Source organism: Temnothorax americanus, unplaced genomic scaffold, assembly GCF_048541705.1.
Source record: "Temnothorax americanus isolate GAGA-0224 unplaced genomic scaffold, ASM4854170v1 Scaffold26, whole genome shotgun sequence".
NCBI classification, from domain to species: domain Eukaryota; kingdom Metazoa; phylum Arthropoda; class Insecta; order Hymenoptera; family Formicidae; genus Temnothorax; species Temnothorax americanus.
Window position 1 is genome coordinate 563358 of NW_027509401.1, and position 11926 is coordinate 575283.

General features: G+C 35.6%; 2 long non-coding RNA genes across 3 annotated transcripts; one reads left to right on the plus strand and one right to left on the minus strand.

Moving 5' to 3' along the window:
* Positions 1 to 1022: 1022 nt before the first annotated feature.
* LOC143899242 (uncharacterized) lies at positions 1023 to 4007 on the plus strand. Of its 2 annotated transcripts, none has more exons than XR_013257433.1 (5): positions 1023 to 1754; positions 1951 to 2076; positions 2151 to 2405; positions 2928 to 3086; positions 3168 to 4007. It is a non-coding gene; the product is annotated as an uncharacterized LOC143899242 (long non-coding RNA). The 2 variants fall into 2 exon arrangements; XR_013257434.1 differs by having other exon boundaries at positions 1028 to 1754; positions 1951 to 2060.
* A 403-nt stretch (positions 4008 to 4410) lies between these two features.
* LOC143899243 (uncharacterized) lies at positions 4411 to 5817 on the minus strand. The gene is made up of 2 exons (XR_013257435.1): positions 5442 to 5817; positions 4411 to 5351 (listed from the first exon to the last, which is right to left on the minus strand). It is a non-coding gene; the product is annotated as an uncharacterized LOC143899243 (long non-coding RNA).
* Positions 5818 to 11926: the final 6109 nt, after the last annotated feature.

The following is an 11926-nucleotide window of genomic DNA, read 5'->3' on the forward strand; positions in this document are numbered from 1 at the left end:
CGGATGACTGATAACAGACCTGATGTTAGAAGTATAACCAATCGTATGAAGTTGTACACAGCTACACCTACCTTGGCTCCATGATCACCAATAAGGGAAAATGTGAGGAAGAGATTAAAAGGCGTTGTGCCATGACCAGGTCGGCAGTTGACAAACTTACAAAAATCTGGAGAGACCAAAAAATAACCAAAAACACAAAGGTCCGCCTAATGAAGTATCTTGTCTTTCCTATCTTTCTTTACGAAGCTAAAACATGGACGATTCGACGGCTAGACCACAGAAAAATAGACGCTTTAAAAATGTGGTGCTGGCGACGTCTCCTGAGGATAAGATGGACTGAACGACGTACCAACGCCTCCATATTAAAGGAGCTTAACATTCAACATAGGCTCTCATCGACAGTTCGGCTACGGGTCTTGAAATACTTTGGACACATCACACGTAATGAGGATTCCATGCAGCGCCTGGTAGTACAGGGCAGAGTGGAAGGCAAACGCCCACGCGGCCGATTCCCGACTAGATGGACTGATCTAATAAAATCGGCAACAAAATGCTCTATTACAGAATGTTCCCGCAGTGCCACAAACAGAGACAGATGGAGGCAAATTGCAAAAACTTCGGCGGAAACAATGTAAAAAGTTCATAACCACGACCACTCTGTCAAGAGTGTACGACTAAGAAAAAGAAGAAGAATTAGTATTTGTATGAGAGTTTTGAACATATATTTAAACGTAGATTTGATCACTGAAAAGACCATTAGACATTAAACAAAATAATACCAAATCAATATATTCAAAAGTATCATGCACATATTAGCAGAACATATCATATATGGAATAATGCGTTGAACAATAAATTATGTAAAGAAACCGAATATTTTTTTTTAAAGAATAATTGTTAAACTAAAACCTTTAATAACGTAAAGTATCATCGAAAGATAACCCTGACTAATTTCATAAAAAATTGTAGATACAACTTCTATCTTAAATTAAAATAATGAGTATTATCAAAATATTAAATTGAACTAAATATCACCAATCTTGAGTTGTAAATTCAAAACCCTGATATTCTTAAAAGAATCTGGGATATATTAATAAATGATTGCAAAGATAATTTCTCTTTTGTTAATAGAATTAATATTATCGAATGTCAAACGCATTAATCAAGAATAATTCGTGAACACTTAAAATCGCTTCGTGTATTAAAACGCAGATATCAAATTATACCCAGGAAGAACTTAGCAATGTAACAGTGTATAGCACCTCTGAACACTTTCTTAGTAAATAAACATTGAATTTTTTTCCGAATTTGTCTTGAACAATTAACGCAATATGTATCATTCGTATTTAAACTATAATTGAATCTTTTCGCAGATATGTATCAAGAATTACAAGAAAGAAATTATTACAATGTACCGAATTAATCGTACCGCAATCTTGCAATTGGCCAAAAAAAAGTAATGAAAGAAATAATACCGAGTTAAGGTGGAAGCACATAAAATTAAAGAAGCCATAGGCAGAATGCAGAAGCCATAGCGCATGCGCTGTGGTATTACTTTATCTGCCTATGGCAGAATGGCAGATATCATAGCGCATGCGCTATGGTTTCTGTATTCTGCCCATGGCTTCTGGATTTCCAATCTACATAAAAATACATAATGCATAGCCACGGGCATAGGCACATACATTCTCATTGTAGTCGGTCCTTTTAAAAAAGTGATCAAGAAGAAAGAACGGATTTATATTGATTAACACGTAAGTATTCTCATTATTTAAGTATCAACGTAATGAAATTACGAACTGACAGTGACCGTATATAATTATTAGTGTGAATTGTCTCAGTTTCGTAAACATAGTGTTTTGAGGTTAATTTGATTTTGTGAACAAATTAGGTAAACTGAGCAAAATTGATATCAGTGCCGAAGTATCCAAATTGCTTTCTACTCTGAAGGCTCAGAGCTCTGCGACTAACAAGACGCAAGCAAACTCGAATCAAGACGCGTTGAAAGCCAAATCGGCGCAAGATCCGAAGACGGATAGCGAGACGTCGTCGAGTCCGAGGTGATCACCAGAAATTGTTATTTATTGCAAAATAAACGCATTTTTTTATAATTTTCGGTATGTTTCATGTTTAATGCTTTAAATTTATAGAATCGATCTTCATGGCATACGATCACACGGATTACTGTCACAATAATAATATAAACATGTCCAAAAATGAAGAAAATGAAAACCTGAATTCTGAAGTGACGTTGGTGGACGACAAAGATAAAAATGTTGATGATTTGTTAATAAGTATTGTGAAAGAATATCCACACCTATATGACAGCAGTTGTAAAGATTATCGCGATGTGATAAAAAAAGAGAACTCTTGGTTAGAGATATTTAAAATTTTGGCCACGTCTCGTAAGTTTTATTTTTAAAAGTTTAACAATATTAACAATAAGCTATTCAATTCATTATTTATTTATTTATTTATTATTTATTTTATAAAATTTATTTTTACGTCGTTCACTTTACTTGTAACGTCGTAACCGTTACTTTTTTACAATAACCATTTGGTAACAATTAACGTAACAATTTTTTATAACGCTAATGGTAACACCAGGATGGGAATGCCACTTTTGAAAATCATTACCATTACGTGTTATACTTAATGAAAAAAGTAACTTGTTACTTTATTCATTACGTAATGAGTAAAAGTAATGCATTAGTAACAACGTTATTTTTACTCGTTACGTAACGATTAAAGTAACGAGTTACTTTTTTCATTGAGTAATGAGTTACTTTTCAAAAGTGACATTCCCTATACCGTTACTATTAGCGTTATGAAAAATAAAATTGTAACGTTATTACCAAATGGTTATTATAAAAAGTAACGGTAACGGTAACCACGTTACAAGTAACTGTATTTAACATATATTTCAGCGGATGTTTGCTGCAATCGGTGGACTCGTCTGAGAGAATCTTTCTCTAAAGAAAGAAAAAAAACAATGAAACGACAAGTGGAAATGGAGCCTCTAAAAGACGAGGATTTGTATACTTCGAGTCTATGAAATATATTGACAAATTTGTCAAAACTAGAAAGTAAGAATTCCATACATTTAATTCATGTTTTACTACACTTTTATTAATCCACAAATTTAATCAAATATAATATGGTTTCAGATCGATAACCAACATCAAGTTACAAAAAACGTATAATATTTCTGATTGTTTAAAAGACAAAAATCTAAATAAAGAAATTTCAAATCGGGTGCAGCATGGCAAACAGACTGTGGAAAAAGAAAAAACTCCTTTGAAACAAATTGATGCAAACATATTTTCACCAATAAAAAAATGCCTAATACCGGAAACCTCACTCACTATTAGTAATTTTGATGATGCGTTATGCGCATCTTTTACTTCGACGATAGAAAGTAGTACAAACGATTTCGAACATGAATTATTGTCAACTCGGTCATCTTCCGACACGATTAACTTTTCACGCCTTTCTCCAACGAGCGTAAGATCTACCGGCACTTTCAAATAACCGTCATATGCGAAGGGCAAATTTAATCCTAATATATCAATTAAAAAAAACGGAAAAAATACAGAATCTGAAAACGATAAGTTCGAAACGTCTTTTATTAATTTAAATCAAGCTGTTGCAGAGCATTTGAATTCTAAAAAAGATGGTGCACAAATGCAGAATGATCCAGACACTTCATTTTGCAATTTGGTTATGGCGGAATTAAAACAATTGGATGATGATATAAAACAAGTCAAGAAACAAGAAATTATGAAAATTTTGTGGAGAAAGGAAAACCTGTGAGCGAGATAATTTTTGTGATAAAATAAATAATTTGCATTTATTCGTAGATACATATAATATTAATAATAAGATATAATATTAATGTTTTAAGATGATACATATGATACATATAATATTAATGTTTTAAGATTGTGCGATATTAATTTTAGTAATAAAATATATGTGTATTGGTATATAATAATATTAATAATAATAATATTTAAAAAATTTTGTACTGTTTTTTTATTTTATATTCACACAATAAATACATATTAGCATTACATTTCACAATGTGACACGTGTGTAATCAATCGATCAAATGTTTACGTGTAGATAAAGTCTTGATTTTGTCCTCTCGTTACATAATCATGCTGCCAATTGACCATTCCATTTGGAGTCATAAAATAATTGCAAAGAGAATTCCTAATATGTGTCGCAAATGCTGCACCATTTTCGTTATTTTTAATCATTTCATCATTGTTTTCAAATTGTAAAATATTACCTTCTTTGTTTCTTAAGAAATTGTGCAAACATACAGTTGCCAAAATATATTTATTAATATTTTTAGGAATCGCAGCGATCGGTCTGTTATATATACCCCACGTTTTTGCCAAAATCCCAAATGTATTTTCTATTATACGCCGGGCTCGCGAAAGTCTATAATTAAATATGTTTTTGCGTTCCCCCAAATACCGTCCAACATATGGCCGCATCAAATGCTTTTCAATAGGAAATGCTTCATCCCCAATAAAAAAATAAGGCACTTGTATATCGGTTCCGCTTAAGCAACTGGTTCCTTCTGGAATATCCAGCATCTCATTCGTCACATTCAAGTCGCTGTTCCCATAAATTCCCGCATCACTGTTCTTCCCCATTGACCCAATATCCACCAAAGTAAATTGATAATTGTGATCACACACAGCCAAAAGTACTATGCTGTATCGTTTGTGATAATTGAAGTACAGCGTACCAGAATTAGGGGGGCATTGAGCATCGACATGTTTTCTATCAATTGCTCCCAAGCAATGTGGGAAATTTCATAATGTCCAAAAACCCTCAGCAATTTGTAAATATTCTTTTCTTGAAGGAGCTCGTAGATAGATAGGACCAAGAAGGGAACGGGCTTGGAAAAATTAGCGGGGAAAGAAGACTCTGTTGAGCTTGACTCTAGTCTGGCACTGTAAGGAGACATGAGAGGTGTAGCATAAGTGGGAGATGGCAACATCGCCAGTGAAATACCACTATTTTCATCGTTTCTTTACTTACTCGGTTAGGCGGAGCGCGTGCCCCGAGGGCTTCGTGCCCCGGCGGTCACGGTGTTCTAGAGCCAAGCGTGTCAGAGTGGCGTGAGGCCTCGCGGCCGATCGCCGTTAATACTCCCGCGTGATCCGATTCGAGGACACTGCCAGGCGGGGAGTTTGACTGGGGCGGTACATCTGTCAAAGAATAACGCAGGTGTCCTAAGGCCTTTAATTATCTCTTTAATTATTTTATGTACTGTTGATAAACCAACACGATAGGCAAAAGCAACTGCTGGAACTTTGTCTCCAATCAGAAATCTGTAACATCATTATCAATATTATAATATTAATTGCCAAACTGTTTTTACACATATGTATTGTTAGACTACAAGTAATCCGAACATATACCGCAATGTAACAGCAACTCTTTGCTTTGGTTCAAGTGCCCGTAGACTTCGTTTCATTAAACTTGGATTAACAATGTCCATTAAGTACTGGAATGTTGGCAGTGTCATACGTGTATACTTGTGAATGATTCTTGTTCAGAAATCTAAGAGTTACCTGTATACTTTTATCTACCGTATATGGAAGCACTCCTAAAAGGAGATCCGAATGTACCCAATCAAGATGGCCGCTCTCCCTTGTCTTTTCCAGAATGTTTCGTCGTCTTAGGGCCGATCTACAATAAGTATTGTAAGTCGTGAATCGTAAGAATTGACCAATCACAGTCCATTATTCTCCTTGCGGTCGAAAAATAATGAACTGTGATTGGCCAATTCTTACGACTTACGACTTACAACACCCATTGTAGACCGGGCCTAAGGCCGAACTGCGTAATGGCGTTGATCGCTCGTACGTCCGAGAATGAAAAGGAGCCTCTCGTCCTGCCGTGTGCAGACTGTAGTCGTTCGTACTCGCTCGTACTTCTTCTTCGACGGACAAGAATAGAATGGCGCCCAATGGCGCCGATTGCCCGGGCCGCAAGTTAGTGCATGCACGCACGCTCCCTTCTTCACGCGGCGATTACGCAAATCGCAGGCGGTTGCGCCCACGGTCTTACATACAGGTCTGGACACTCGCTCAATTTTCAGTAGTGGGGGTAAGTTGCAGATAGTCGCCAAAAATTGTTTGTCTCTTGGCCGCGAGAGTTGTTGCGGTAGGGTAGTAAACAGAGATAGAAATATAGTCGCTCTCTGTCTCTCTTACATAACTGTACATAACCACATAACGTAGCTTGCCTAGCAGTTCATTAGTAAAGTATTTTTTGTAGGTGATATAAGACCGTGGGTGATATGCAAGGATATTCAGGAAAGAAAAATAAGTCCATTTTATTAAAATTTTCGTTGCAAATACTTTATTGATTCGTCAGTTTCGACAATTTTTTTTGTACGACGAATTGCTTTCTCATTTTTAAATTCTCTTGGTGAGCGTTCTGTCGCATCCGTATTGGATATAATAAATTATCGCGTACAAAAGCACCTCGGAAGCATGATATTTACAAGGGAAGGTAAAGCTGTAGGTCTCGAGGACTTCTTCAAGCGTTTGATCGAACACGTCAATTGAAGATGAATATTTTGCAAATATTTCTTCTACATAGCGGATGAGATGAAAAAAATGTGAATTCGCGTGAATTAAACCGCCTCGGGATTTCAGTTGAACTAGTTGACTGACAGAAAAGGTGCAACTGGAGTTCAATCTGACCGCTCTTACACAAGTCGCGCACGATTGATATCGCTTAAGTATCTGTTTACACAAATAACCTGAAAGTGTAATGTTATGCAGTTAGTGTTAGTTAAAGATTTGAAAAAAAAGGCCGAGCTCTGTAGAGCTCTATATGAAGTACCTATAAACAAGCACAACAAACAAAGCGTGGCAGAAAATTAATAGAAAATTAAGCAGTGTTGTTAGTATGCGTGGATCCAAAGGTTTTAGTGTAAAGCGGAAAAACTTTCTTAAAATTAAAAACCTGTAACATAATAAATTATGCAATCTAGAATAGGGGATAGATCATAATCGTGGGCAGTAATGGGATCGTTGTCCTCAATGAGATTGTCGGCCTCCCAATCTTCGTACTCCAAGACTGTGTCAAGTCATAGAACTTTTGGCCTCACCTTTTTCACCGAACACGGCTTTTAAATCGCTGATTTTAATCAAATTTGATGGCAATCTATCTTCAAATACAGTGCAATTGCTAAATTTTGGAGGTTTGATTACGCTGTATACGGACAAAAGCTTGTAAAGCTGGAGGAATGTCGGGCAGTTTGGGTGATCGTTACATCCCGCAGACTGGCGTATCGTGCCAAAGAATTTCTGAAACAGATAAGTAGTGTACGTTTAAGATGTATAAAATACCAACTAGCAGAACCAATTCTATAAGATTGTGTACATATGTTGAAAGCTTGCTCATAATTCATTGAATATAAAAGTACCTCTAAATTGTCTTGGTTAACTTTTCCAGTCAACAAGTAGTCGAAGTTAAATTTCTCGATAAGATAGCGGCACATATGTAGCGTAGATTGTAGCGTTATCCAAAGCCCTCTCGATGTTGTAGTAGTGAGAAACTCGTTGGGTTTGATTTCTTTTTTTATCATTGCAGTTTCCCAGTTGTTCAGCCATTGCAACGAATCCTCCAACACCTAATGCAAAATATTTGAAAGAATGTGTATAATAATTATTATGTGCAGTTTGTATAATAAATGACCTTATATCATAAATAACTATATATATTATGCGTATGGAGTTCATTATATTCTTAAGATAGAAACGAATAAACTATAATTTAGTAATTATTTTACCTTGAAGTCATTACATTCCGGCGTAAGTCCTTGATTTGGCAATTTGCGATTAAGTGCGTCGAACATGTCGTTTACTTGTTTGCAAAATACAATCGTCGCTTCGCATCCGGCAAGGGCTTTACAGTTATGCGACAAGTAGAACGCTAACCCTTGCGCGACAGAGTTGCTAAAGATCTAGAAGACACAAAGTATTTTTAGGAATATAAAGCAGAAACACAACAAACATGTTTCTTTCTTGTCGAACTAATCACATGTACATATACCTGGGTCGCTAATCGAACGCGCATTTTTTATGCGTTATCCATGTGTACATGTCGCTCCGTTATTTTTGGACATGCACGGGCATTTCCTGGATGGCTTTTATCGAGCTCATACAACGTCTCGAAATATTGCCAACAAATGTAGTTCTCCGTGGAATTGAGCTATAAAAGAGTAAGAATATATGTAATAGACTAGTTATTATGACGTTGTCAATAGTAGTATGTATCAGTTATTAGAGGGTCAATCCACTAGTTCCTCAATTTTTACATGTTTTTTTTTTAAAGCATAATAATTATAAATAAAAAATTACCCGCAGTTTCTTTTGGTTCAACAGCCGATTTCGTATGTTCTTAATCACATGCGGCGTGTCAGAGAAAACAAACACTTTTCTTTCATCGTCTGAAGGATGAGTGAACCATGTCTTGGTGTTTTGCATCGCACCCCTAACATCCAGAAGCAACTACATCTTCTGGTTTGTTGCAGCACCATCAGCAATAACACCGTGAATTGTCGCTCCGCACTTCTCCAGATAGATAATTCCTTTTACAATTAGCTTAGCGAGCTCTTCTCCTTTAACTGGATTTTTTTAGGCAAAAACTGCGATTGGCTGCGTGTAAATATCGGCAAGAGATTGAAACATTACAACGAGACCATGCGTTGCCTGTTCGCTTATGTCCGAAGATCGCAGCCCGTTGTCGCCCAAATCTGTCAAGCCGACATAAGTCAAATTCTTGGAACACACGGCTACAGATTTCCGTAGATTGATTTCATCGAGCAGCAGTACGCCTTGTCGTTGCAGAGGAGTTTTTGTAGCAAGATGTTTTTTAAGTAATTCTGCAAACCGTTCGTCAAAGCCGCATTTCATATCAATTAATGATAAATACCTGCGTACCGATTTTAAGCATGGTAATGGCAGAATATTGTTTTTCCGCAGGAACTGATAGTATCCCGGGGATCGGATGTTCATCAGCATACACAACATTATCCAGTCCTCTCTGTAACGTCGACCCTTGGTGTCTTTCTTGCTCGCTGCGGCTACGATTTCTTTCAGTGCCAATTGTTGAGCAGCTGGAACGTTTAATGCAGAGCATTTCTCATCTGAAGTTGCCTCTTGCATATTAGCTAAACACGTCCGAACACGTTCACGTTTCGATGAGACTCGGTCACTCTTTCAACTCTTTCTATATCTTCGATAGCAAGCTACGCTACGTTATGTGGTTATGTACAATTATGTAAGAGAGACAGAGAGCGACTATATTTCTATCTCTGTTTACTACCCTACCGCAGCGACTCTCGCGGCCAAGAGACAAACAATTTTTGGCGACTATCTGCGACCTACCCCCACCATAGGAGTGTCCAGACCTGTATGTAAGACCGTGGTTGCGCCGCGCTGCTCGCGCCGTACGCGCTACAAAATTCTCTAGGCAAACTAAGTCCGTCTCCTCGAGTGTGTTTATTGAATTGCTTAATCACTAGAAAAGCTATAGATGGCATCACACATACCGTTCTCTCCTCGTTTCATTCTGGTATTTCAAACAAACTTATTAGAAAAAAATATTTATCCACTTGTATATTTTAAAAATGTTTAAAATGCAATTTTTTCCTAAAATTACAGCTTAGCTTTAAATTCAATTTATGTGATAGAATCAAATTAGGTAACAAAATAATTTTAAGTTGATTATTTTAATCTCTATTTAACCACTGATACATGAAAAAGCATATTACTATCCGAAGTAGCAAATAATGTCGGAACAGCATTATTAAGCTTTAACAATCCATCAGCTCGATTTCGTTCTCAAGCTTCTGGTGCAAAGTAAACCTTTAATTAAAAATTGAATATAATTATTATTATAAAATGTAAATAAACTAAAAATAAAGAATTCCATTTTAATTGTTACTTGACATAACATCAAATGTTTGTTTGGTGTCCAATTTTTTCGTTTCATATTTTCAACTCAAACTACACACTTTTTTGAGACTTTTAATAGAAAGTACACATTTTGAATTTTTTTCTGGTGACTTATAGCAGTTGGGTACTGTGCTGCCAGGCATTTTATACTTCTACTAGACACCACAGAGCTATTTAGCTTTAACATTATGCTCTATTACTATTACACTATTAACTTCTTGATACACACAACTGTCAAAATATACGATGACAGCTGCAAATGAAATAAGCGCAGCGAGAGAACCAATTGGCATCGCGGAAAAGCGGCAACAATAAACTTCAAGATATGCGAGTATCGATTTAACATGCCTTTTTTTAAAAAAGATTAATAACAACTGTAATTGTATTAAAAGTTTAACTGCATAAACAAAGGTTAAGTTAGGTTTTACATTGCTATTAAAATAACAAGAAAAAGTTAGATAATTCAAACATTAATTTCAATATGTATTACATATTTCTACATTAACCCATTAATGACAAAGATCGTTAATTTTTCAACATGTATTTAAACTTTATTTTCATGCCTGTAACAAAGGAATAAATGGATCAATGTTAGTGTTCCTTATATTTTTGTGTATGCTCTAACAGAATTTGGGCTCAGAATAGAGAATTTCCAACTACAAAATTAAATATGGCGGCCTTTGTACAAAAAATGAGAAAAAATTGTTTATTTTTAACGTTTAAGATTTTTTTTGACTAAAATCGCGCAAAAAACTGGAATATCGCTCAACCATCGGTGCACAAATTTGTTGAAATTCAACAGGAATTTTTTTGATATTTATGTTGATGACTTTTCTTTCCAAAATGGCGGCTAGAACGTAAAAATGTCCCCAAAATTAGAGTTTTTCACTAATATCTCTAATTTATTACATTATTCGAAGCTTATTATGACTTCATATGATAATTATCGAGTCTTCTAACAATGATTGATGCAAATGATCAATTTTCAAAATGGCGGGTATGATATGGCGGTTCTGAAGTGGCTAAGACTTAGTTATTTTTTGTATTTTTGGCCATTTTTTTATTTCGATTAACATTTTATAGGTAAAAATCATATTACTCATACTCTTAAAGGGAGGTCACCGTTCAGAGGCCCCAAAAATGCATAAATTTCAGAAATTTTTTTTGATATAAAATAAATAAATTTGAAAAAAATTTTTAAAGGGTTTTATTCTTGTATTGTTACATAAGAAATTTTTATTTTTTATGTCAAAATGGCGACTCTCGCTTTCACGCCATAAAGCCACAAACGACGTGAGTTTATGCGCGCGGAGCGCTCCACAGCCTTGCCAGCTGATCTGAAACAAAAAACAAAAAATTTATTAAATTATACTAAATTTGGAGGGCCTTATCGTTTTCCGATTTTTAAAAAACCCCCGGAAAACAAAATGGCAGCCATTTGAAAAAAAAACCATTTAACGGAAACAATGCACGTTGTTCTTCAAGCCCTTTTATTGCCACTTTGTCATTAATCCGACGAACAGCTTGTGCACGCGCTCAGTTCAGCGGGTGTAGCTCGACGACTGATATTCGTAGCGGAACGAGGCAGTTTGTTGTTAAAACTTGTCGCTAAATGTTTTCCGTATACTCAGTGCACTCTCTGTGCAGATTGGTGCAGTATTTAAAAAGTTCGGTCTTTTTTTTAACACACCTTTTATTACATGCTTACCTAAAGGGAGTGGAATTAGAAAAATGACCAAAAACTGATATAGGTTTAAAAATGTGTATATATATATATATATATATATATATATATATATATATGTATATATACTTTATTTCCATTTATTATAAAACCGCTTCTACCCTCATCTCTTCGGCATACCTCTCTCTCTCTCTCTCTCTCTCTCTCTCTCTCTCTCTCTGAGTGTGAGTATTGGTGGTGGTCA